Below are 24,684 nucleotides of genomic sequence, written 5' to 3'. Positions count from 1 at the left end.
CCTGCTCAGTGGTGGGAGATGGCCGGATGGCACTCCCAAGCCTTGTACATCACCTCTCCTGGACAGAACAGAGCAGGGGTTGTGCAAGCTCTGGAAACACACCAACAGCTGCACAGGGCAAAGCAGAAAAGGCTCAGACTCATCCCCAACCCCAAAGATCCCAGCACCTTCCTGGGGTGGTAGCTGTGAGTGATTGCTGACCCCCATCAGCTGGGATGTAATCCCCAACAGCTGCCAATTGTATAGCTCAGGTTATATTGGGAACCAGAGGCTGTTATTTTGTGGCTGTGTTTCTGCTCTGTTCTGTGTGTTATTGCAGTGGTGACCTCAGGAGAGAAGTGACCTCAGGAGAGAGATTTCCAGTATCTGAGGGCAGGAGTGGCAGGTAAGCCCTTCTAAGTGAGGGAGAAAAGGAAGATTTTAGACCTAAATTGTTGCCTCTTGTATTCGTTCCATATAGCCTAAGAAGCTAAATTTTACGTGCTGAGATTCAAGCCCTTCTTTGACAAAGATTTTGGGTGTAAGGTGGTTCATCACAGCCCCTCACACAGTGTGTTTTACCTCCTAAATGTGTCTGGGGGCTGCTGTCCTTGTAATGGAAACCAAAGTACAAGTGGGTTGTAGGGCTTGGTGGTGAAAAGAAGAAGCAAGTTCTAGGGTTTTAAATGCCTGCTGCAGGGCAGCTGGTGTGTAGCTCTGTGTGGAGCAAAATGGTGTGTTTGGGAGGGAGAGGTGCTGTAAGATGTTCAGTGGCTGTCCAAAAAAGCATTGCAGCTAGCAGTAAAGAACAATAGTTTACTGATGGTGAGAGGGGCTGAAATTAATTGTTCAAAAAGCAGCCTTGGGGGATGGATGGGTGGTTTCTTAATGTGCCAAACCACACTGAGGAATGTGGCTTTGCTGGAGAGCTGCTTGAGGTGGGTCTGGCAGCACTCCTGACCCTGGTGTATGCAAGGAGCTGCGTACCCATACATGCACTGCTGTGCAGCTGAACAGGGAAAGTCAAGAGTTCATCTGCCCTGATGGCCTGGTTCATGTGTTGGGGTTGGAACTGGGTGATCTGTAAGGTGCCTTCCAACCCAAACCACACCATAATTCCATGTGGGCATGGCACTAAGGGACATGGTCTAGTGGTAGGACTTGGCAGGTCAGGCTGGTGGTTGGACATGATGATTGTGAAGGTCTCTTCCAACCTAGGTAGTTCTGCGTGGCTGCATAACTCCTGGCCAGTGGCACAAGTGGCTTTCTGCATTCTGGAGCCTTCTGTAGTTTTTCCTCCTCCCAGTAAAAGAAGAGCTTCCAGCACGGCAATTTGAATGGCAAAGGGTGGGTGGTTCTCAGGGCATTGCAATGCCTGCTGACCTGCTTCTGCTGGACCAGTGCAAACAGCTCCTCATGGACTGTCCTCTCCTTCTGACTCTGCAGGCTTGGCCATCCCTTTTGTCCTTGTAAAAACAAAATGAACCAAAGCTGTGCACAACCCCAGGGGAGCAGGGGATGGGTACCTCCCTGCTGCTTCAGCATCCCAGCGATGCTCAGAAGGCGGCAGATATTGCTAATCCAAGCCCTGTCATCTCCACCAAACCTTATCCGAGACCTCCTCCTCATGGTCAGGAGGTGGAGGTTTAATTTCCAGCTCTGCCCTCAAACTTCTGGAGCTGCATTGACTAAGTGGTTGAACCTGAAGGGTGGGATTTTGGGGTGAATGTCATCCACACCAGCACTGCTATCTGTGCTCCTTGTTGTTCTTCCCTGGACAGATCACATGGGGAAGATGCGGTCATGTCTTCATGCCATGAATTGCAGAATGCCTGTGTAATTCCTGCTGTGTCCAGCACAAAGGAGCCTCTAGCCAGTCTGAGCCTCTGGATGTAGGCAGTTGTGTTGGCACTGATGGCTCTGTCCCCTTGGCCACTGAGATTTTCATTCACTGGACCTACGTACAGCTCTGGACACCGGCTTTGGGTAGTGGTGTTGATTTGCTTTTACAAGAGTGACAAGTAACAGCTGCTGCTGGTGCTGTGCAGAGGGGAAAGCTGTTGCCTTGTGTTGCCTTCAAGGGCAGAGAGGGGAGTAGCAGTTTGTCACACCAACATTGCAATGGCAAAACGTGCTGCTGCCGTAGGCAATGCTCCTGTGCCTTCCCTGCTGGCTGGAGGGGAATGGTGAGCTCCTGGCAGCCAGCTCTTCATCCCCAAATCTGTCTGAATGAAAAGACGATGCAAGACTTCAAAGCCCCATGCTGAGGTCAGTCACTGTCTGACCGAGCGGGCGATGGAAGAAGCTGCCCCGGGCCTGCTCTGCGAGGTGTGAGCAAACATTGCCTCACCAGCCAGGACAAGACCCCAGGGCCACTGCTGTCCCCAGCCCTGGGCTGCAGATGACCCCACACCCTTCTCTTGGGGCAGTGACACCAAAGCTAGCCAAAAAAATCAGTCTTGTCTAGGCAAGAATCAGTCTTTCCTCATCTGCCCTGCTCGCTGCCTTCTGGCATCATGCCTTTCTCACAAGTGAGCTGTGCAGACTTGTTTTTCAGCAAACACTGGCGTTTTGTAACTTTTTGGCAAGTGAGGTGAGTCCTTTGCAGTCATCTGAACTTTGCATTTCTTTAAGCAATTGACAGCTGTGTCCTTTGGAGGGGTCACTTGTCCGAGCCTGCTGGAGCAGAGAAGAGCTGTGGGGTGGGTACTGGCCTTCCTGCTCTCCTTTCCACCTGAGCATTGGCTGGCCACGGGTGATGCAAGGTGGGCTTAGCTTTGCTCTGTTTGCTTACCAAGTCAATGAACGCGGTATCTCCTCTGACTTCTGGGGCAACCTTTTACAATGGAGGCGGGTTTTGCTCAGAGGGAGTGCCTGAATGACACCATTTGGAGAAAAGCGGTGGCTTTGTTCAGGTCATCAGACCCAGCACCGCGACAAGCCTCAAGCAGCTGCCTCTGCCATCAGAGTGTTGGCTGACTGCTGGTGGTCCTTTATCATGCCACCTGAAACAAAATGTTGTCAGTCACCTTCTGGTAGGAGTACAGCAACGGCTCCTTGGCATATCGAGGTGCCACCGGCCATGGAGGGAGGAAGACAGTGGTGTTCCCAGAGAAAGCACTTTGCAAAGGTAGCAGGATGCTGCAAGTGCCTGCTCATTGCAAGCCTCTTCCAAGTGCTGAGCTGTTGTAAAGTCAAAGGTGAGCTGCAAGTTACTGCAAGACAGAATACCTGACAGGTAGTCTAGTGTCTTTGTGCTCTTGTTGAAGCTGAGTAGGGGTCCATCAGGATTTTTGAGCAGTGTGTGTGTCCCTTGCTGCAGTGAAGCCATACAAAGTGCTCACCCTGATGTCCCTGTTCCAGGGGGCTTGGTCACCTACATCACCCATTTGGGGCGGTTTCAGGAGCAGCGTGTGAACCAGAGGGCACTGCTGTTCTGTGTGCAGAAGTGTGACTCACAGCTCACTAACATCTTTATCCACAAGATGGAAATAGCAGCTAGCGCAAGGGTGTTCATTACCTACAGATGCATAAATGACTGCTGATGTTGTTGAGCACCATTGCTACTTCCCCACCTAATGAAGGCATGGTAGCAGGCAGCTTTTGGACCCTGCTGTTTCACCCCAAACACAGCTGCATCCGCTAAACAACAGCTCTCAGGCAAGACTCCTGTTGGCTTGAAATTTATACCTAGTGCAGCCCTGACTGTAATGACTTCTGGACTTCAAATGAAAGACGAAGGCATTAGGAGGCAGAAGGCCCTGCCGTGTGGCAAGCCCTGCAGCTTTAGAGGTGTGATACATCTTGCAGAATGGTGAGAGCCTCGTTTGCCTTGTGGGCAGAGCAGGCCTGCTTGGTGGGTGGATGGCTGCGTGCTCTTCAGCCCAAATGCCCCACACCTGTTTTTTCTGCTCTGTGATAACATATTTCTGCTTACAATAGGAATTTTAACAATTGCCAGAGAGGCCAAACTCTCAAACTTCTTTAAGCTGAGGGGCAAGGAAGCTGCAGCAGTGGTTCAGAGGCAGGAAACAGCAGCTGGTTTCCTTGATTTCCCTGCAGTTTGGTGATGGAGGAGTTACATGGCCCATCCTGGTTGGACCAGGATCTTTGGGGACTCCCTCTTACAGCCCAGCTTGACTGCAGAGGCCAACCTGGGGTTTACCTCATCTTGTTGAAAAGTGAAAAATGAAAGATGGGCTGCCTCAGCTATTGCTGGGCTGCTTGGCTGATTTGCATGCCAAGGGGATGTCGGGCTTCCCAAAAATACTTTCGGTGCATCTCTCAGCAGGGAAATGAAACCTTTCTCAGATGCCTATGCTTCCACATGTGCACGTACACACACATCTCCTGCTGACTACAACAGCCAGTGATGCAGCTGCCCTTGCTGGGTAAAGTAGAGTTAGGGGCAAGCCCAAATTTCAGCTTTCCACCATGCCTCCTGACTCCAGATCTCTGTATGCCACTAATGGAACTCCTGGGTTTGCAAAAATAAAAATAAATAATAATAATAAAAAAAACCCCTTTGTTTCTGCTTGATGGGGAAGCTGGGGTTTCTGTTCTTGTACTGAGGGGGCTGGCAAGTTGTGATCCCACTTTGAAAGCTTTGCTGCCCCCCTTCCCTTTATCTAGTGAGGATGTATCAAGCTGTAGCCCAATATGTAGTAGTAAATTTGTAGTACATGTGGCTGGATCAGCAGTGACAGGCTAGCTATCATTTTCACTTGTCCTTTGTGCATAATTTACTATTTTATTTCCAGTCTGAACCTTTCTCCTTCTTCACTCTACTTTCCCCCATCCTGAGTCCCATAAAGCCCTTTGTCCATGTCTCCCTGCCTTGGCTTTGCCTCGACAAATGCTGTTTACTCTATCACTCCAATTTGCTGAATTGTTCACAAAGCCATTATGCCCTGCAGCATGCTCCACAGTCAAAATCTAGTCTGGGGGGCTTCTAGAAACCCTTCTGCAAAAAGACAGGGGAAGGTGGGGCACATCTGCTCACCTCCAGCCCCCCGTGTGAACATGCAGGCAGCTGGCATACACCACCCTGTGGATAATCCTGCAAGGGGGAGTGGGCCCCATGTGTAATCCTAGGGCAAAAACAAGTGACTGTGGTTTGGGAAGAAAAGACAAGTGGGTATTACCATCGTCCCTCACAAGCAGAGTCACCAGCAACACACTCTGCTGTTTGCTGCTTCACCAGCGTGCTGCTTCAGTGCCTCCGGCCTCCTAGAGTGGAAATACTCACATGATTTACAGAAAAAGACACAACAAGTGTGTGTGTGTGGGGGGGGGGGGAGATGACAAAACAAATGCTCTGATGCACCTGGGATGCTTGTGGCTGCAGTGGCAGTAGCAATAGCCCACCCAAGTTTTATCCTCAGCACACATCAGCCTGTAGATGCTGGGGCACATTCCCCATCGCAAGCTGATGTTGGGAGCATGGAAGAGGTTGCCCAGGCCATCATCAGGGCCCTTGGACTTGAAGGGATTACGCTTCTCACCCCATCCATGCCTGAGATCCCTGTAGTGAACAGAGACCTGATGTTCTCGCAATAACCCTGAGAGCTTGTTGCCCTTGGTCTGAAGTAAAGTCAGTGGGTCAGCTGTGGATGATAAACAAGCTGTTCAGGAGATAAAAGTGCCATTTGGTGGCTGGCCAGAGCGTTATTTAACATTTATGTGGGGAAAGTTCAGCCCTGCAGAAGGTTTTGGTGAAGTGCCACCAGTCTTCCTGGGACCAGAGCCGCTTTTGTGTCAATAGTCCAGGGATGGCCAGGCCTGAGGAGCTTGGCCACTGGCTCTACCTGCAAAGGTTTTCTCTGAGTTTGGGCAGCTCTGAAGGACTGAGTCAGAATTAGTGAAGCACTGGAGCTGGAAATGTCATGTGGGGGAGCAAAGGCCCTTCTGAGCTGAATAGAGGTGCGAAGGGAAGGTTATGTTACTGCAAGCTTGCATTTCAGGAGTCCTTATTTCAGAAACAGTGTGCTACCTGCCTGAGCAATAAGTTAGGAGTGCACCAGCACCTTGAAAGGAATATCCACATATATCCTCACCTTTACTACTATTATCCTCTGTAGTTACTAACCACATGTAGCTCTGCAGCAGCGGGGATGCTGCAGGAGAACAGAGGCACATCTCTCAGCTGGAGAAGCCTGCAGAAAGGATGGTAATGAAGGGTTAGTAATTCCCATCTCCTGAGTCTCCATCCTGTGCTCTGCATGGCAGACCCCCCTGCTGGCTGCTGCTCTAAAGCAAGAGCAGCTGTTGCATTGCAAAATGGTCACTGCTGCTATTTTTGTATGTGTTTTTCCAACCAGTTTTTACTTTTCTGGGTATTTGCTCTTTGTATGATCTTGCTGTTTAGCCAGTGATGAGGATGAAGGTAAGAAAAGGTAAAATGCTCAGTTTTTCCATTTGGGTAACCAGCTGGAGGCACCCTGCAAGGATCTTGCTTTTTCAAAACTTCAAACACCCTCTGAAACTTTGATCTTTTTGCAGTGTTTAATCTGGGCACCCATAAAAAGGCAACATCTTAAATCACTGATTTATTTTGAAAACAAAGGCCAAGATGTGGCAGCTGGCAGCAGGCAGGGTGACCGGCACAAGGCCACAGAGCCCCTACATCTTCACTGCTGTTTTGGCCTTCTCCGTGCTCTTCTCCACCAGCTGTTGCAAGGAGGGGTGGAGGTGGGGGAAGTAGATTTAATCCATTTAATCTCATGTCCCTGCTCAGAGCAGTTCTCCATGACCATGACCTGCTCTTGCCTGAAGGGAAAGCTGTGCAGTGAAGGGATTTTGGGTCTGTGTGTAGGTTCCCTGCGAGGTGGGATGCAAGCTTGTGTTGGGAGTGAAGTGCCCCTGTGCAAAGCCCCCCAGCTGCTGCTTGTGGCAAAAAGTTACCCTAGGAGCCAGGTTGTGATGCCTCTTCCAGAGCACCCGTAACTGGTGGAGAGATCTCCTGAACATGATTCCTGCTCGCTGTTGTGCTTGGTGAACTCACACAGACTTGTTTTCCCCTGCTCTGACCCCTATGTTTTTTTGCCCTCCCCATGGGCAGAGCACCCCTGCATTCCAGTTGTGTTCTCCTTTTCTCTCTCCAGAGCTGTGCACAAAGTCTGTCTTGTTTCCTCAGGACAAAGAGGCTAAAGTTCCTCAGCCACAGACATCATACAGTGTCTGCCAAATTCAGCTTGTCCCTAGCTGATATTTCTATCACTGGGCCTGGGCTGGTTCACAAGCCAAGGCTTCCATGTAGGCTTTGGTCCTGGAGGACTTCAGTTTCCTCTCTGTGCCTTGGAGGGAGGGAATAAAACCCCATCTTCTGAGTGCCATCCCATACAGAGCTATGTTTGGGGGATAGAGACAGGTTGGCAGCAAGTTTCTAAGCTCTGGGAAAGAGTCTGGGAAGCACAAAGCATTGGCTTGACCTGGTCCCAGTGGAGTCAGGTGTGAAATTCCAGCTGACATTCCTGGGAGCAGTGTTAGGCCAATGCTGAGCAGCTTGGAAGACTCCCACCCCTTTAAAACCCTGTTCACTGCAGGCATCTCTGGTTGCAGAGAGCTCTCTGTATGCCCAAAGCCTTCCTGATAAATATCAGGCTCGCAGTCTCATGCAAGTGGGTTGCCCTGTGCTGCCTTTGGATGTGCTCCGCTTTCATGTGAGATGGAGATGCTCTGAAGGTGGCCTTCCATGTGGCGTTTCTCTTGGTTGCAAACCAACCCAACACCACCAAGTCCAGAGCAGGGGAGAGAAAGGAGGAGATTCTGCCTGTCTGAAGCTGAAAGGAAGGCAGAAATTAATCAGAAATGATTAATATTTCTCTGCTGGTATAGCTCTTCTGGGGTTATTCCTCTCTGCCTTGACTTTTATTAAGCTTTTTTTAATGCAGCCTTTATATATCTGCTATCCATACCAGGATGGCACCCCTGCCACGCATAACAAGCAGGCTAGTGAAAGAGGGGAGAGGAGGAGGATGGAGAGCTGCGAGCACAGATGCCTCGTCAGCCCTGCTGGAGAGGACCGGTGGGGAGCTGGCTGCACCGCAAGGCAGCATGCTGGGGGAATGGCAGGCATTTCTGTGTGTCCCGGCTGACATCTGGTGCAGGGAAGGAGTGGGAGGGGAGAGGGAAAAAGGCACTCTCGTTTCATAGAGCTGGATGCCAGCTTCATCTTTGCTTTCGCTGCCTTGCCAGTTCCTGGCATTGAAAATTGTGAAGCAGCCCATCCTTCACCAGAAAACATGCGACTGGCATAAAAACATCCTAATCTGAGCAAAAAAAGCAGCAGTAAATGCCTGGCTCTTTCTTCCCCCCTTCAGGGGGGTGAGGGTGCATTTTCGAGCACTCCTCTGCAGGCTGGGGTCATGAGTGAGAGCTGATGCCCTTCCATCAGTGTCCAGACCCTCCATTTCTCCTTTGCATTTCTTGGATTTGGATGCCCCCAACCCAGAAGTCTGATGTGACAAAACTCCTAGGTCATGCATAGGTGAAAGCCAAGCTGGGTTGAGGAGAGAAATGTGGATGTTCTTCTACATTAGCATGTAGAAGACATTAGCACGTAGAACACCTCCTGGAGATAAAGCCAGTTCTGCCTGGATTGTGATCTTCCCAGTAAAACTTTCCTTTGCTCTAAATGAAAGCTAGAGAGAAAAGGGTGAGGGTTTTCAGGTGTTGTTTGGGCCTACCTCCTCTCCCATATTTTGTTTCAAAGCAGTAAACACTGTGCTTGGTCAAGTGTTCCTGCCCGCTGCTGCCGCCGCCTCCTCATCTTATGTTTCTAGTACCTGCCAGCTCAGCCAAAATCTGTCAGCGGAAGCCCAAGTGCACTTCCTGACCTGCCAGCCCACTCGAAGCATCCTAGCCATCCCAGCTGGCTTCCCTTGACCTTCACTCAGGGCTTATAGGAGCAGATATTTCTCTTTCCATTGATGCCGGGACATCCAAGTCTATATGGGGCACCTGTGCGAGCCTTACAATGATTAGGAAACTCTATGGGTTTTCTCCTTCACCTCTTTCAGCACCTGCTGTGTTTTAGCAGATACACCTGTATGTTATAGACCACCTTTGCATGCAAAATTGAGATGTGGAAAACATAAAGGATCTGTTACACAGATACTCATGTAACTGGAGCACTCCATGCTGGAGTACAAGGTAGTTTTGGGGAGGAGAGACACCAGGAATATTTAATGATAAACCTGTTTTGTAAAGGATTTGCAACTGCCTGTAAGAAAATGTGCAGTAGCTTTGCATTCCCCATCAATTTCTGGGTTGAAACACGGAGAGCAAAGATTTGCTTCAAGGGACCATAGTATTTATAGTCATTGCCCACATATTGAAAACCAAGCGTATCTGGTTATTCATTAACCAGAAAGAAGCAAACAAAATAGAAGATTGTTCATTCAACAGGCAGTTTATGCTCACTGAGTTGAAACAAATATCTTTTTTTCATTTTATGAAGCCGTTTTCTAAGCAATTACTTTCCTTCTTAGCCCTTACAGTTGTTATATGCTGGTAAAATTTTTCTCACAGCCAAGGCATTTATCATTGGCAAATGGCTTTTCCATAAAACTCCAGACAGCTCTCTGGGAATTTTGCTTGCTAAAGAGATGAAGGTTGAGTGAAATATGCTTTCCCAGCACCTTTTTACACTGTTTGAGCTTGATTGGATGCCACCATTGGAGACAGTAAACTTGTTCACCAGAGTTTTGAGAATCTCAGCAGGAACACAAGCTTGTGGGATACATAATTTAGTTTGATGTGGTTGCAGCCACCAGGGCTACCTTCGGCTATACACATCGTGCCTTTGGGATGTGGGAACAGACTTGGATTTTGTGGGTCTACGTGTAATTCATGTTTGAATAAGGTCTTGGAGCAGAGAAGCACTTGAATATGCTCATTGACCTAAGTCTTAGTAGGCAAAATACATAAGGTTGTGTTTAATGTCAAGGTGGGCTCCAAGAAACATTTATTTCTAAGAAATCTGATTTGAGAGCTTTGGAAACCTAGAGTCCCAGTCCGCAGGGAGACCAAAGTACCAGCCCCATAACTCTGAAAGGACAAGTCTTTAAAAGGATGCAGCCCTCTTGGTTTCAGTGTGACCACAGGCATCCTAAAGTCAAGCATGTCCTCATGTGCTGTGTCAGGTCAGAGCTCAGGAAAATAGAGAAGAAAAAATATTTTCGTTGCTGAAGACCTGTGGCAGTAGCATTTACAGGGAAGATGCTTGCACTGCATAAGGCATGTCGTAAGGAAAGTTTTGGCTCTTCCTGGCAGACACTGAGGCAGTGCCACTTCTGGGAGAGTGGCCTTGTCACCGTCAGTGTGTAGAAGATAGGAAGTATAAGAGCAGAGGCTTCTTGTAGATTGCACACGTCTTCTAAGAAGATTAAGCAGGGGCAGCTTTTGATAGAGGAAAGCAGAAGTGTAGTAGCAGTAGCTCGGATCCAGACCCAGCAGAGTTTTCCTGTGTAGATTTTAAATGACTTTATTCTGGGAAATCACCAGTGTTTCAGCTGCTGCCTGTTGCTGGCAAAGACAGCTCTTGTGCCCAAGGGGTTTGCAAGATTCTTGTCATGTTTCTTTTAATGGAGAAAAATTAAGCAAGTGGGATTGTCCCTAGCAATTTCTTAAGTTCATATTGATATAAACAGCAGCCAAAGACAAACATCTTGGTCTCTTGGTGACATTTGTGGGGATGAATCACCAAGGAACAGACCTGCTCCATGTCTGCAGGGATGGCCAGGCATTGATAACTGCTGGTGACTGGCCAGAAAGGGTTTAACCCAGTGGCACGGAGAGGCATGCCCAGCTCGGGCTCTGGCTGTGAAGCACTGTGTCCCCTAGGCCTGGATCTGGCCACTGCCTTCAGTCTCGCTGGCTGCCGCCGTGGAGCCTCCCATCCCCACGTTTCCTGATGCCCAGCAAGCTGAGAGCAGGCAACGCCGGCTCCGTATGGGTGACGGAGATCTATTTTGGGGAGGCGAGTTAGATTTACGAGCACAAGCATGTGCCTGCCGTGGCGAATGGCTCGGATGGACCGAAATGTCAACGCATCCTGTTTATGCTGCAGCCCAGACAGTGGCAGAAGTATTTTTAAACAAAAATGCAGATCACACTGTAATCTCTCTGCGTTTAGGAAATAAACGTGTTTGCCACAATGCAAAACAAACATCTGCCCAAGGTTTAGGATTCCTTTCCCTTAAACTGTCTGCACAACAGAAATGCTGACTTTTTCCCTCCTCTTCGGATTTCCTCACTGTGGTCCTGTGATAGATCCAGTGAAGAAATGTTTGTCATAGGTAACAGTTTCACATGTTTGCATTTCGCAGCATGCCAGGAATTTGATTGCTGAGCAGTTATTGTTTTGAAATGTCAGGGGTGTCTGTCCGAATTGACCGACTGCTCCTTGCACTGCAAGCAGATGGTTGTGTTTTGACAGCCTCTTTGTATCAAATGAGAAAGAAACCACAATGGCTAAAAATTGCTCTGTTCACTAAAAATACTGCAGACAGGAATAGAAAGCTCACGGTGCTGTTTTGTAGAATCACGTGTGCTTTGGGTTTTATTATAGGATCAGAGCTGCCAAGCTACGCTGAAGGCTGTGGCTGAACGTCCATTACAAGCCTGCTTTTGGCTTCTCCCCCAAACCACAAAAGGCTTCACAGATGCTGCAAAATCAGTAGGCAGTCAGCCTTCAGGATGGAGGTGGGGTTGCTTTGCTGTTCTCCATCACTGGATTTTAAGCCGGGATGCCTGGAGCAGTCCAGCTGTGGGGAGCATCGTCCTCCTGCCTGGGATGGGGCTGGAAATGGTTGCCGTCATCCCAGGGAGTGCTAGGTCTCACCCTTCCAATGTTACACCCGTGGTCTGTGCAGGACTATGGTGGGGAAATCTGGGCTGAAAATCAGGCTTTGTGCTATCATTTCTGATAGTTCCTCATGCCAGTGAGGACTAAGAGGCCAAAAGACCGTTTTGGAGAAGACATTTAATTGACAGTAAAGTGAATGACAATATTAGCATATAAGGAAACAATGACCCCCAGCTCCACTGTTGCCTTTTTATGTGACAAAGTTGAAGGAGTAAAAGTTTCAGGATAGCTTTGAAATGAGCATCTGTCTCCCCAGTGTGCTATATTGGGCTGACACTGCTTCATCATCCTCCCTGCTTTCCCATCTTTTTTTTATTATTGTTATTATTATTGTGGTTTTATTCAGCATCCAGAATACATCACTTTGCAAGAGCTTAACCTATAAAAAGCAACAAGTAGACTGAAGCCCAGCTCAGCTGGGACCAGCTCTGCCACTCGGAGTTGTCAAAGCCCGTTTGCAGAGCACACACCAAGAAGGAAAACAGCAATACCTGGGGGGGCTAACCCAGATAATGTGAACAGCATTGTCTCTGCTATCGTTAGCAGTGAAGAATGGCTGCTGCAGGTCGTTACAGTAAGGAGCCAAGTGGGCAGAAAAGTGCCATGAGATTTTTCCCAGCAGTATAACTGAGCAGAGAGGCTAACTCATGACCCTGCCTTGCACCGCTGCCTCTCTTGGTCAGGATACATCTGCACTGCGGCGCAATGCACGAGGGATTCGAAACACCTTGCAGCTGGCTGTAACAACGATAATGCTAATAAATAAGATTGTTTGCTTGTGAAATGATCATTTGTTCCAAAATAGTCCTTATTAATAGCACAGGGATGGCGGTGGCCATCTGGGGCCTCAGCTATGCAAACCACTAAAAGAATTTGCTCAGTCTTCCCTTTGCTCTGCGGCCGACACGGATCCGTGCTGCTGCTGTTTTTGTCCTAGGTCAAATGGGTGCTAAAATTGGTGAACGTTTCCTTGGTGAAATCTATTTCCAGTCAAAACAGCTATTTGTCACTCTACATATTTCATAAAGCGACAAAGAAAAGCATGAAGGGTAGTATTGACCGTTTGAGTAACGCCACTGCCTCCAGGAGATTCACCCACTTGATGAATTTGCCCCGTTTTGTTTCTTAATGGTGTTTCAGAGCTAGTTGAAGTTCTCCTGTGCAGATAAGGAAAGGGACCCAAACCAGAAACTGCATCCACACACGCCCCAAAACCCATCTGGTCTCTGGGACACCGAGTCCAAGGAACCAGACCTCATCTGAAATAAAACCTTGGGGCTGCTTATAGCACGGGGACACCAGCTGCTTTGGTCCATTCACCCATGGGGCTGAATTACTTGCTAATTATAGCCCCTGGGCATACCTTCACACCCTGCCGAGCTATGCCAGCCCTCCTGACGGCTGACTGGGGTTGTTTACCCGGATCCGCTGCTGTCAAGTGCTGGGGCTGCATCCCAGTGCACAGCTGGCTCTGGCTACATGATGCCAGCGAGGGCGTTTTGCATTGCAAGCCTGCCAGGTTGAAGCTGTGCTGCCCTCCTGCACCCCCGTCCCTCTGCCTTCCCCGTTTGGCCACGTGGGTGGCTGAGGAGCTGCTGCTGCCTGCTCACAGGGGGGCGGTGGGGAGAGCATGTCCTCCAATCTGCTGGCACCGGAGAGGGGAAGGGCAGCTCCACAGGGAGCAAGTCGTGTATGAGCAAACCCGGCTGTTCTGCTGCCTCCCCTTCTGCACCGCCGGTGGCTGGGGAGAAATTAAGAAGAGATGCAGACTCTGCCAGGGTAAAAGGCAAACCTGTCTGCCGATAAAAGAGATGTTCTTTCTATTTAGTTCACCCGTACAGGTTAACCAGTGAGGTTTATTAAAATCAGGAAAGATGTTTCAAAGTTATAAGGATTGAAAAAAATATGTAACTATTCCTTATGTTGTCGTGGAGTTTGGGGGGTTATTTTGCTCGAACATATTTTTGGCTTGGCTTAGAAAGATGATGCTTGTCTGCTCTGTTTTGTTGGCCTTCCTGAGAATATATGCACTGAGAAGCTGTGGATGCCCCATCCCTGGGGGTGTTCAAGGCCAGGCTGGATGGGGCTTTGGGCAACCTGGTCTGGTGGGAGGTGTCCCTGCCCATGGCAGGGGGGGTTGGAATTAGATTAACTTTTTAAGGTCCCTTCCAACCCAAACCATTCTGTGATTTTATGTTTAGTGTCTACAGGGAAAGAATTAACACTAATATCTTTATTTTCCTATTCATCTGTGGCTACTGCCTCTGCCACAGGTGTACGGAGTTGCTTTTGTGCAGACAGCCTAACTGAGGGCTTGTCGTCAGTGGGGCACTGGAGGCTAGGTGAGGGTGAAGGGGACAAGAGATTGGTGAGTGAAGACAGGTAGGTGAAGTGAAAAGGAAGGAGACTTGGGTGGGAGGATAAAGAAATGGGGGGCCTTGGAGCTGTTTTTAAGAGGAGGCTGATGGGGGTGCCAAGTTGGCAAATAAATGCAGAGAACTATATATAGATACACCTGCAGGTGCACAGGTAAACATGTATTTTAAGAGATTATAAATGATAACAAAACATTATTAGATGTCATACACATATATAGATACAAATGACTTCTGCAATCGGTACTTGTCAGTGCTCATATCAGCAGTGATTTATAAATCCAGCACAACGGAGCCATTGTTCTCTAAATAGCCTGCTATTCTGACCCAGTGTAATGTTTGCGAAAAGCAGGAGACAAATGGTTACATAGGTAAGAGACGCAAATTGCATAGAAGCAGAGATGAATGATACCTCCCAGGGCACATGCTGGAGGAAGCTCAGCTCTCGCAGCTGTTTATGTCTGCAAGGCACTCAGAGGTCTCTGATAACATTATGTGCTTTGTGAGGGAAGGACGTGTTTGGGACATTACTTGGGCACTGTTCACTGCACACTTCATTCTTCTCCAGTGAAGTCCAGGGAAAGTCCTGAGCCAGTACTAAATTACTGCTCAGAAATTCAGAAGTTTTTTATTTATTGCATGTGTAGGATGTAGGGACTTAGCCACGGCACCAACCAAGCAGAAGAAAATGGTATCTTAAACCTCCAGGAGCTTACCTGGAGGTCTGATCTCACCTACTGGGCTGGGATGGCCTTTACAAACCTGTCACACCCTTACCAGCTCACTGTGCTTATAAAGATGAGAGGAGACACGCACTGGGGAAGCCTGGAGGAGTGAAGGATCCAGTTATAGCGCCTTGTCATTGTTGTCCTGCCTTTGTACGTGAATCTTGGAGAAAGGAGCCCAGACACTGTGTCAGAAATAAAGAAAACATTCATTAAAACCAACAAGTTTCTGCACAGGTGCTAATTTTCTGGGGCACTGCACAAGGTCCATGGCTAGAGATCTTTGAGAGTGGGTCATTCATATTCCTTGAGGATGTGACTTCTTTGATGTCCCTTCCAGAACTGGTTTCTGTGACTCTATAACAAATCATTACAATCTGCTCCTTTATCTTTACATCTAAACACTCTAAGGACTTTTTCCCTTGTTACAAACATAGGTGCTGACCCTGACTTGTGCAGAGCAGGATCCCAGTGCCTGCCTGCTGCCTTAATCACTTCACCAGCTGAAGGTAGCCCTAAAACATGGACATGAGATTGGAAATCAGAGGATAATCCTGGCGAAGCTTTGTCACTGAGATAATACAGAAGTGCTTCAATTAAATCTAAAAGCCCCATGGTCTCTTTAATCCAGCAGCTTAAGACTCTTTTATTTATTTTTTATTTTTTAATGCCTGTCCACAACAGTCTGTCTCCCTTGTTTTGTTTTTTGGCCGTGGCTCAGCTTTTCCCTTCTGGCTTGAGAAAGGCTGATAAGGTGTCAGAAGCTGGGATGCCAGGAGCCAAGCCAGGTGATAAGATCCCCGAGGAAAAATGCAATCAAATGTCTTCTTGGTCAGTGTCAGCCTCTGAGCCACAGCTGCCTGGCAGCTCTTGGCCTGGTGATGATCTTAGGGCTGATCCACCTGCAGTTTTGGCATCTGTCGAACTATTTACATTTGGCTGTGTGTTTCAGGGGTGGTTTTGCGCCACTCTTCTTGTGCTTACGTGCACAGGACCCCACCGCTGCACTGCCCCACCTCTGGCTATGTAGCTTGGCGAGGCTTTGAGTGAAGAACTATGGCTTTTTCTTCATTTTAAGTCTGCCACCTTCATGTAGCATCCATTAAATAAATAAAATTAAAAAAAAAGTAGCAAAGCAACTGCAAGACTCATGCAGCTCAACAGATTTAAAAATGATCTTTTCTTCTGCTGTCAGTGACTGAGTGTTGCTCTCCCGTCAGGAAAATCAGCTCCTGCTAGCATCTAATCCAGAGCCAAAGCTGAAAAATGACAGTTTGATTCTCCGTTGGGTACATCTAAATATTTCATTGCCATTATTGCACAAGCTAGGGTTCCCTCTGTGCTATAACATGGCACAATGAGGATGCAGATCTCGGAAACAGGCTTTCTTAATTTACATCTCACAAGACTTGTTTGTCAAATACAACCATAACAATTGCCTGCTTTCCGTCTCTGAAATGTGCTTTCAATAAGCTGAAAATCTAATAGGATACACATATTTGGCACGCTCTTTCCAAGGTTTGTATCAGCCCTACTGCTGGATTCAGTAAATGCAGATGATTCAAACCTTTTCACACATCTTCTTAAATATTCTCCTTAAAAAAAAAAATAAAAAATAAATAAAAAATGTGAAAACACTTAAGATGTTTTAAGGTGTATTTCTTCCCAAAATTTTTCATGTAGTGTGAAACTGGATTTATTGCCAAGTTGGAAGTTCTGCTCTAGCATCTATGCATCTAGCAAAACTCCTCTAGCATTTCTGGTTAAATGGGTGTGTACTGAGCCAGAGAGAAATGGAATTAATTTCTTGATATCCTTCTCTGGTGGCATCCAGCTACATTGCCTACTGCAGCTTGAGCACTGTCCAGACAGATACTTTCTCAAATTAATTCTCCCAGCACCTGATGGTGAAAGAGGAAAACGAGAGTCGGCGATTAAAGGACAGCTTTTCTAGGGCTTGAGGTTCCTTCAGTCACCAAACAGCGGCTGCTGGGGTTCTCAAAAACATAACATCTGCTGAAACAGATAAGATCACTGGAAATAGAGAAGGTTTTCAGCTCCTGGTAGTTGTTGCTATGCTTTCCCAGCTGGCCCAGTTGCCTCTGGAAATGCTGTACCCGCAGCAGAGGTTTGTAGGAAGCCACAGGGCAAGGAGCAGTGGTGGGCTCCCTACCTCCCCAAGCCAAGGTTAACACAAGTTCGCATTTTCCTGTGTGCTCAGAAAAGCTGCTCGTGCTGTCTTCCTTTCAACTGCCATCCTTCTCTCAATTTTAGGCACCACAAAGTCAGCCAAGCCACAGAAGCCAACAGTGGTCCATGCAGCCACGGCCAGGCGTTGCATGGGGCTGCTTTGCCACTCGCTGCAATCCCATGTGTGTGGCTTGAAGGGCATGATACGGTCTATTTATCTTTCTGGTTTTCATTCTTAGGCTTCGAGTTAAGTTTCCTTCCTAACAGGTGTTGTTTTGAATGAATTAAGCGGTCACTGCTCATCCTAATTGACTGGTTGTAGCGAAAGTTAACAGTGATAATTATGCCTCTCACACCTTCTTCCTATTTTTGTCTCCTGCTGTTGAATGCAGCAGAGAAGTCACTGCGTGAAAGCCCTGCAGCCAGGTGGATTTCTCTGCAAAAACCTCTTCTGCACAGCAGGGAGGTTAACAGGAGGTGATATTATTAGCTGTAAACCCAGGTCCCTAGGCTGGCTCTGCTTTGATACATGATTGAATGTTCCCTCTTGGTGTTCAGTAATTTCTGACAAATGTCTCTCCACCCATTGCTGATCCTCGTTTACAGTGGGCTATAAATCAATGCAGGTTTGACCAATGATGCGCACAATGGGTAAGGCAATGAGGGTGTTTGTCCCCTGCGTGCCCAGGTGTTTCTCCAGCTTTGGGAGTGCAGTGTGGCTGTTCTTAGAGCTTGCTGTACAAGTGGCTACGTGTGGTCACCACGATGTGTGCCCTGAGAGCGTTTGCACAAGTGAGCTCCCTGCAGCTTCCTGAGGAGCTGCTTTGCTGCATGCCATGCACTTTCCCCCTTCCCAGGTCATGCTGCTATGAAAACCCGTGCGTCGAGCTGAACGTGTTTTTCCTTTACCTGTTTGCCATCACCATCAGGTTATACTGTTAAAGGTCTCACACACAGAGTGAAATACGAGCATCTTGAGTGTTTCAGCTCTGTGCTGTTTGTTAGTAGAGAAGTAAAACTTCTCTCCCAGATATGTGAGGGGGCTGCAAACTTTCCAGCTAGAAACAAATACTTTGGAGAGAAATAGCATTGCAAAATGCAACAGTTCTTTAGCAATGGTAATTTATTGCCCAGCCTTCACTTGCTGATTAACACTGTCAGTGTCTTCATTGATAAGCTTCCTATGGCACTCAGCATTCACATGCCATATGTTTCCTTACCATTTATCTTGGCAGATGTGGACGTAGAGGCAGTAAAAGGTGAAATGCCTTGGCAAAGGTCACTGAGCAGATGTAGGAATCGGGAAGGGAAGGTGGTAACTTTGATACTTTCTCCTCTAAAGCAGGGCAAGGTGATGAATTTCAAACAGGGTCCTTTGGGTGGTTTTAGTGGGGCCAGTACAGCATCTCCAGCAGCCCAGTTAGATGCTTCCTGCTTCCTTCAAGCAGACTAAGAGTAAGGACTGTCCCACAGGCACAAGAAAAGTTCTCACTTTTACCCCAATGATATATTTCCTTGGGTACCTGTTGTGGGGCCACTGGTCCTGCCTGAGCCTCATGAGGTCCCAGGCGGACATGGTCTTGTCCCAGCAGGACATGAGGTCCCAGGTAGTACACAGGGGCTTGGGGCATAGGAGAAGGATGAGGATTTGCCAAGGTGGAAATAGAGCTGTTATGGGGTGACCATGTTTAATTGAAAGCAAAAACATAAAATGGGCATTTTGTTTTGCATGTTACACTTTTTTGAAAATGCTGTTAAAATTCATGTGGCCAACCAGATGGGCAAAATTCTCATGTACATGGCCACTGTTACATCAGCTCCAGGAGTTTGCCACTTTAGACAAGCAAAGAATTGGGCTTGTAATATGCATTTATTGTGTCCTTTTGTCCTAAGACCTATATTATACATTATTTAGTATATTTCTCAGGTTTTGTCTTTGGAAGGAAGCAATATGAATATTTATATACATACCTACAGAGGCTTACTTCAGTATGTAATTGAGACTGCTTTTTTTCCAGTTTGCCATTTTGGAAGGAGGTTAAGATAAACCACAAACCAAAGCACATAGAATAAATACCCTTCCAGGCCTAGTTTTGCTAGTGTAACTTTTATCCATTTACATAAGTGGCAAAACTTTCCCAGATGGATTAGTCTCTGGGGGTGTTCTCTAACCTCAATGTTGTCATTCCTTTTCTTTTTTTTTTTTTTTTGGTCTACCAGCAAAACTATGATGAAATAAAGAAGGTGGAGAAATTCTTTTATCAGAGTGACATTCCCTGGCCGAGGCCCTGGGTGATGGAGGCTGGAAGGACTGACCCTGTACTGTTGACCAGCTAATCTCAGTAGCTCGAAACTAGATTTTTTTCATCAATTATGAGGGGAAACAAGCACAGGGAAGCTAGCAGATCCTTTTCAACTCCCTGACAGGAAAGCAGCATTCAGACGTATCATTAAGCGTAGGGACAACTTTGTGTAGGTTTGTTATCAGATGTAAGGACATTTGCAAAATCTGTTTCATCAATGCATGAGGCAGTTCTTGGGAGATTTAAAATGAAAAGCCCAGAGCTGCTTTCTCACCCTGTGGTTCTTTTCAAGGATTCACACAATGTCTGAGGTGGGAAGGGATCTCTGGAGGTCACCTGGTCCAACCCCTGCTCAGGCAGAGCCATCTAGAATGGGTTGCCCAGGACCACATCCAGGCGGCTTTTGAAGATCTCCGAGGAGACTCCACAGCCTCCCTGGGCAGCCTGTGCCAGTGCTCTGTCACCCACACAGTACAGAAATGTTTTAGACTGCAAAAATATGCAAAGAAGAGCAGGGACAGAATGGAGAAATCCATCCAGAACAGTGGGGATGGTCCCACAGTGTTTGTCCTATCACACAGACATCAAACTGGAATTACTTTTCCTCCTTTCCTGGCTGCAGTATTGTACAACAGGACCAACACCTGTCATTGGAGCTCACCTGATGTATCTTCATAGAAAAAGCCATTTTTGGTATTGGGCTTCCCACATTCTGGCGCATCTCTGAGCGTGGTCCTTGGGTGTACAGCAGGGAGGGTATGTGGCTGGAAATCATGGCCTGCCTGTATCTCTGTGCTTCTTTCCCTTCCTGTTGTACTGTGAGGCTAAGGTCTGTGGGATGAATGTGAGTCTTAACCTTGGCTGTAATTCTGTGGCTTGTAGATGAGGTTCCCTTTAAGAGAGCGTAAGCCTTGAAGTGTTTTAAAAAGGATAGATCCTGCCAGATTGGGCAGAGTCAGTGAAGATTTATATTCTAGTGATTTCTTTAATTTCCCTTTGTTCCCATGTTAAACGTTTTTCCTCCCAGATGCTTTCAGTGTACCACAAGTGCCAAACAAAAGGATTGGGAGCACTTTAGAGGAATAATTGGCAGTGCTCTAAGTATTCCTTCACCTTATACTCGCTGAACTTAAAAGGTGGTGACTTACCACCACGGGCCTCCTGGATCTTCCAGTCTGTTTTAGAAACTGATGTAAAGCTCCAGGAAGAATGTGGACCTGGAGGATGTAAAGCAAGCTGTGGAAAAATGGGAGTGCTGGGGAAGATATACAGTGAACGTATACTTACTATATTTGAAACCCAGAGTATGTGCAATTCCAGCAGCTGTGAGCAATAACATTACAAGGGAAAAAACTACCTAATGTGTTCCTGCCTGCAACTGCACCGCGATTTTGAACAGCTGGGGCATGAAAGGCAGCAGTGCCAAAATTTCACTTACAGCCTGTGGGCCAGCTGGGTGTTTGCAGAGATCCAGAGCACCAATAACGTACAGCCACATGCTACCAAAAGCATCCACAACCCTGATGAGTTGCTGTCTGAAATCCTCTGTCTGCCTCTTGAGCAGAGATGTCGCCAGCGTTTGCAGTTTCTATGCTTGTGGGCCGAGCCCGTTCTCAAATCAGCAATTAGCTGGATTCCAGGAAAACTTTAGTCATCCCCCCCTTCCTGGGAAACATCACATCAGCACCGTGTCTTCCAACTCCCCATTAAAAATCTTTTGAAATGTGGTAAGTTGCATTTGAGTAGGATCTTCATGAAACTAGCAGTCTGCCCAGTTTGGCCAAAAGCTGGGAGCAAATGCAGTGCAGTGACACCCTCAGCTCTCATGTTCAGGTGCTGCCTCTCCCAGATCCATCTCCTGCCTGCCAGCCACAAGGAATGCAGGCTTTTATTATATTTGATAAAATTTAGTGAAAGTTTCTGGTGTTGGGGATATTAAAGTGATCTGTGTGCTTGAACTGAGCTCACGCCCTGGACTAGCACAAGCTCAGCCTTTGTAACGCTGCTTGAAATTTTCAGACCACGTCATCCACCACAGCTGACCCAAACACTGATGGCCATGGGTCGTCTTTGTGCTCGGAGCTTATCAGACCAAAATCTAGACCTGCCTGTGATCAGATGTGCAAGAGAGAAATGATAATGGATCATCATGGCCCCTGTTCTTTGAACGCCTGCAGGGCTCACCAGCTCATATCCCCTTTCCCTGCAGCCTCTCAGAAGGGAGGGTGGGTGAGCTGGTAGCCATGGGCTAGGTGACTTTTTGGGCTCCCTGCAGGATCTACGGAGCATAATGCCCATGTAGGAGAAAGGCAGCCTGCAGCCCCCCACCATCCCCAGGGCTGGAGCAGCAGTAGCAGCCCTTGGGCTCAGCACCAGGCTATGGGAATATATTTGGCCATTGGAGCACCATGGGCCACCCAAAAAAAACACAGATGAAGATGGCCCATAGTTTGCATTCAGCTCAAGGGGTGCCATCTGCGCCACATGCCCTGCTGATGCCACCAGCACTTTTCGTTCCTGCTGCTCCCCTCTGGGCTCTGAGACATCCCGCTCATTGCCCTTGTGCTGAAACATGCCCAAGGCAGTGGAAATATATGGGGCAGGGATACTCACATGATGGAAAAGCTAGGAGGGCTTTAAATATAATGGAGCACGTATGTATGGCTTTAACTTGTAAGGTATGTTGTTTTGTAGGAAAAGGAGAAGCCCTGGAGAAACACAGTGAGTGAAATGGGAAGTATTTAGGGCATTCAATGCTGTCAGGAGATCTGGAGAGGAGAATTTTCTGCTTGACTAGTGAAACTATATACACTGCCATACGCTCAGGTAGAACCATATTTTGGTGGAAAACTAGAGACGAGGCAGATCTGTTCTAACTTCACTACAGTTCCTTTCATCAGATGTACAAAGCTCTAACAAAATATAATTTAGAGAAAAAGATCTTTGCCATGGCAGAACTGAAGCAAAATGTCTTAAATTTTTTATGGTCTCTGTTTCTAAAAATATAAATGACTAATTGAAATCATAAAATATTAACAAAGGCAGTAATCCACGTTTACAGATATTGCTGAATTACCCCTGAAGATATTCTTAAATGTGAATTTAATGGACAGTTTTGAACAGGACGAGCAGGTTTCTTCTCAGCAGCTCCAGTCCTCTGGGGAGAAGCTTCAGGGAACCACCAAAGCCCAACCCTGTGCTTGGCCTTGCCAGAGGCCACCATGTGGTCCCAGACACCACAGCACACTGCAGGGTTGGTCCTCCCCAAGAGACGTCCCCAAGAGACAGCTGGGCCAAGATGCTCAGCTGTCTCCCAGGCTGTGCTGGACTCCATAGTAATAACATGATTATATTTTTAAAGTTGCACTTTTGGGCTGTGCGCACCACAGTGAAGGGACTGACCCCTCCCCAGAGCACCACACGCTCATAGAAATATTAACTTTCCCCCAGGAAAAGCTCAGCTATCTGAGGCAGATTTCAGGCACTGGTTCAGGAAACTGTGAAAGTTGAAGGCTGTAGAAAACCATCCAATGGACAGATGTGGTGGGATTTCAGTCAGCAGGAGGGTTTTTTCACATCCCTCCTGCCTCCAAGTCAGAGCCAAGAAGGAGCGTGTCCTCAAAGCCCAGATGACCTTTACTGTCCCACAGTTAGATAAGAAATGGAGATGGAATTTGCCCAAACCATCAGAAATCAGGAAGCAGTTATGCTCCCTTAGCAATTTAGAAGGTGAAATCAGAGGTGTCAAGTGAAAAAGAGGGATTATCAGTGGTGAGCCCCCAAACTGTCCAACTGTTCGTGTTTCACCAAGTGTATCCTTCCTAGGGAAGGTGAGAAAAGGATCAGGAAAGGTTCATTTCTAACCACAGCTTTCTTACAAAGGAGCATTTGAAGTGAAGTGCTGTATAGCATGCAGGTATAGGTGTCCTGGGCTCATTTCCACCTCATCTGTGCAGGATATCTTACCTGCATGCAAGTTTTTTTATCCTACAACCTATAGGTAGCATCCATTCCCTACAACGTGCAAAATGCATTAGCAAAAGGATTTTTGCTGCACTTTCTTTCATTCTTTATTGTTGCTATTAATATAGGAAAACACACTTCTAACACTGTTACACCAATAAAATGCTTAATTATAGACCAGGCCATAACACACCAGCTGTGTGAGCCATGAAGAACTTAATGAAGTCATTTTACTGATTTACCATAAATCATGATAAAAACTTGAGGAATATATCTCAAGAGAAAGAGAAAGAGTTTATTTGGTAAAATAGAACTAATTTTCTGTTTATTAATAGGATAAGTTTGTTTCTTACTGAAATTTTTGTCAAGTAATACCGTGTTTCTGTAAGGAGAGTGGTCTTGAGGGTGCATGATGCCATTTCAAAATCAAATTCAAGCAAAATAAAGTTCAACATCTTGCACTTTCACCAAATTGATAAGATATTCAAAGTTCATTATAAGCAAACTCTAAATCAAATAATAACCCTTATTATAAGCAAGAGAATTATTTTAGTCCCATTTTATAGACAAGGTGACTGAAGCAGAGGGTTGAATCAGCTTGACCTGGTGCAGGGAGGAGAACCCATGGGGAATCCATGCTTGTAATAAATTGGCTCCTTCCTAAGAGCTTTGTGGAAGGTGAGAGTAGACAGTGAAGCCCAATATCAAGAAAAAGGTTATTCCATAAACATATCTTGGGCTCAAGGGTGGGTGTCCCAAAAGGATGAGAATGCCAGGGGTAAAAATGTTCAGAAATGTATTTCTTCAAACAAAAGCCTTTTTGCCAGCCCTAGACAGGAGCTGCTTGCATTAGGCAAGTTGTTTCACTTCACCATAAATCAGTTTTCCACATGGAAAACCTACCTTGCTGAGTTTCGCACCCCCTGGTGTGGATGGAAAGCTGCACAGAAGTCATCTGTGACCTGAGAGCAGGTAAGCAGCTGGGGATGTCCCGAGTCAGGACTTCATGGGGAAGCAGGCTGGCTGGGGATGTTGCTGGGGAATAGTCTCAGGAATATTGATTTAAAGAAAAACAAAGGAGCAAGCCTTCTACAGTGAAAGCATGATTTCATCTGCTGTAGCCTCGCCAAATTTTGGTACTGCAAGTAGGTATTTATGAATGTAGGTCTTTACAAACTGCTCTAAATACTTTTTGAAGAGGTTTACAAATCTGTTTAGCTTCCAAGATGTTTTATTTTATGGTTTCTACAGTGGTCCCTTAATCTACAATGGAAGCATGT

At 47.0% G+C, this 24,684-nt stretch overlaps 1 protein-coding gene across 1 annotated transcript in view; it reads left to right on the top strand.

The window, feature by feature from the left end:
- The first annotated feature begins 289 nt into the window (after positions 1 to 289).
- Positions 290 to 24,684, top strand: part of EEPD1 (endonuclease/exonuclease/phosphatase family domain containing 1) — a 108,442-nt gene continuing 84,047 nt past the window's right edge. The window contains exon 1 of the mRNA XM_083823551.1: positions 290 to 385. The gene's annotated coding sequence lies outside the window, so the exon portion shown is untranslated. The remainder of the gene's footprint in view (positions 386 to 24,684) is intronic.

The sequence above is a fragment of the Anser anser genome, assembly GCF_964211835.1.
Source record: "Anser anser genome assembly, chromosome: 2".
Lineage (NCBI taxonomy): Eukaryota > Metazoa > Chordata > Aves > Anseriformes > Anatidae > Anser > Anser anser.
The sequence above is the reverse complement of the archived record's forward strand: the minus strand, read 5'-3'. Positions and strand labels throughout refer to the sequence as shown.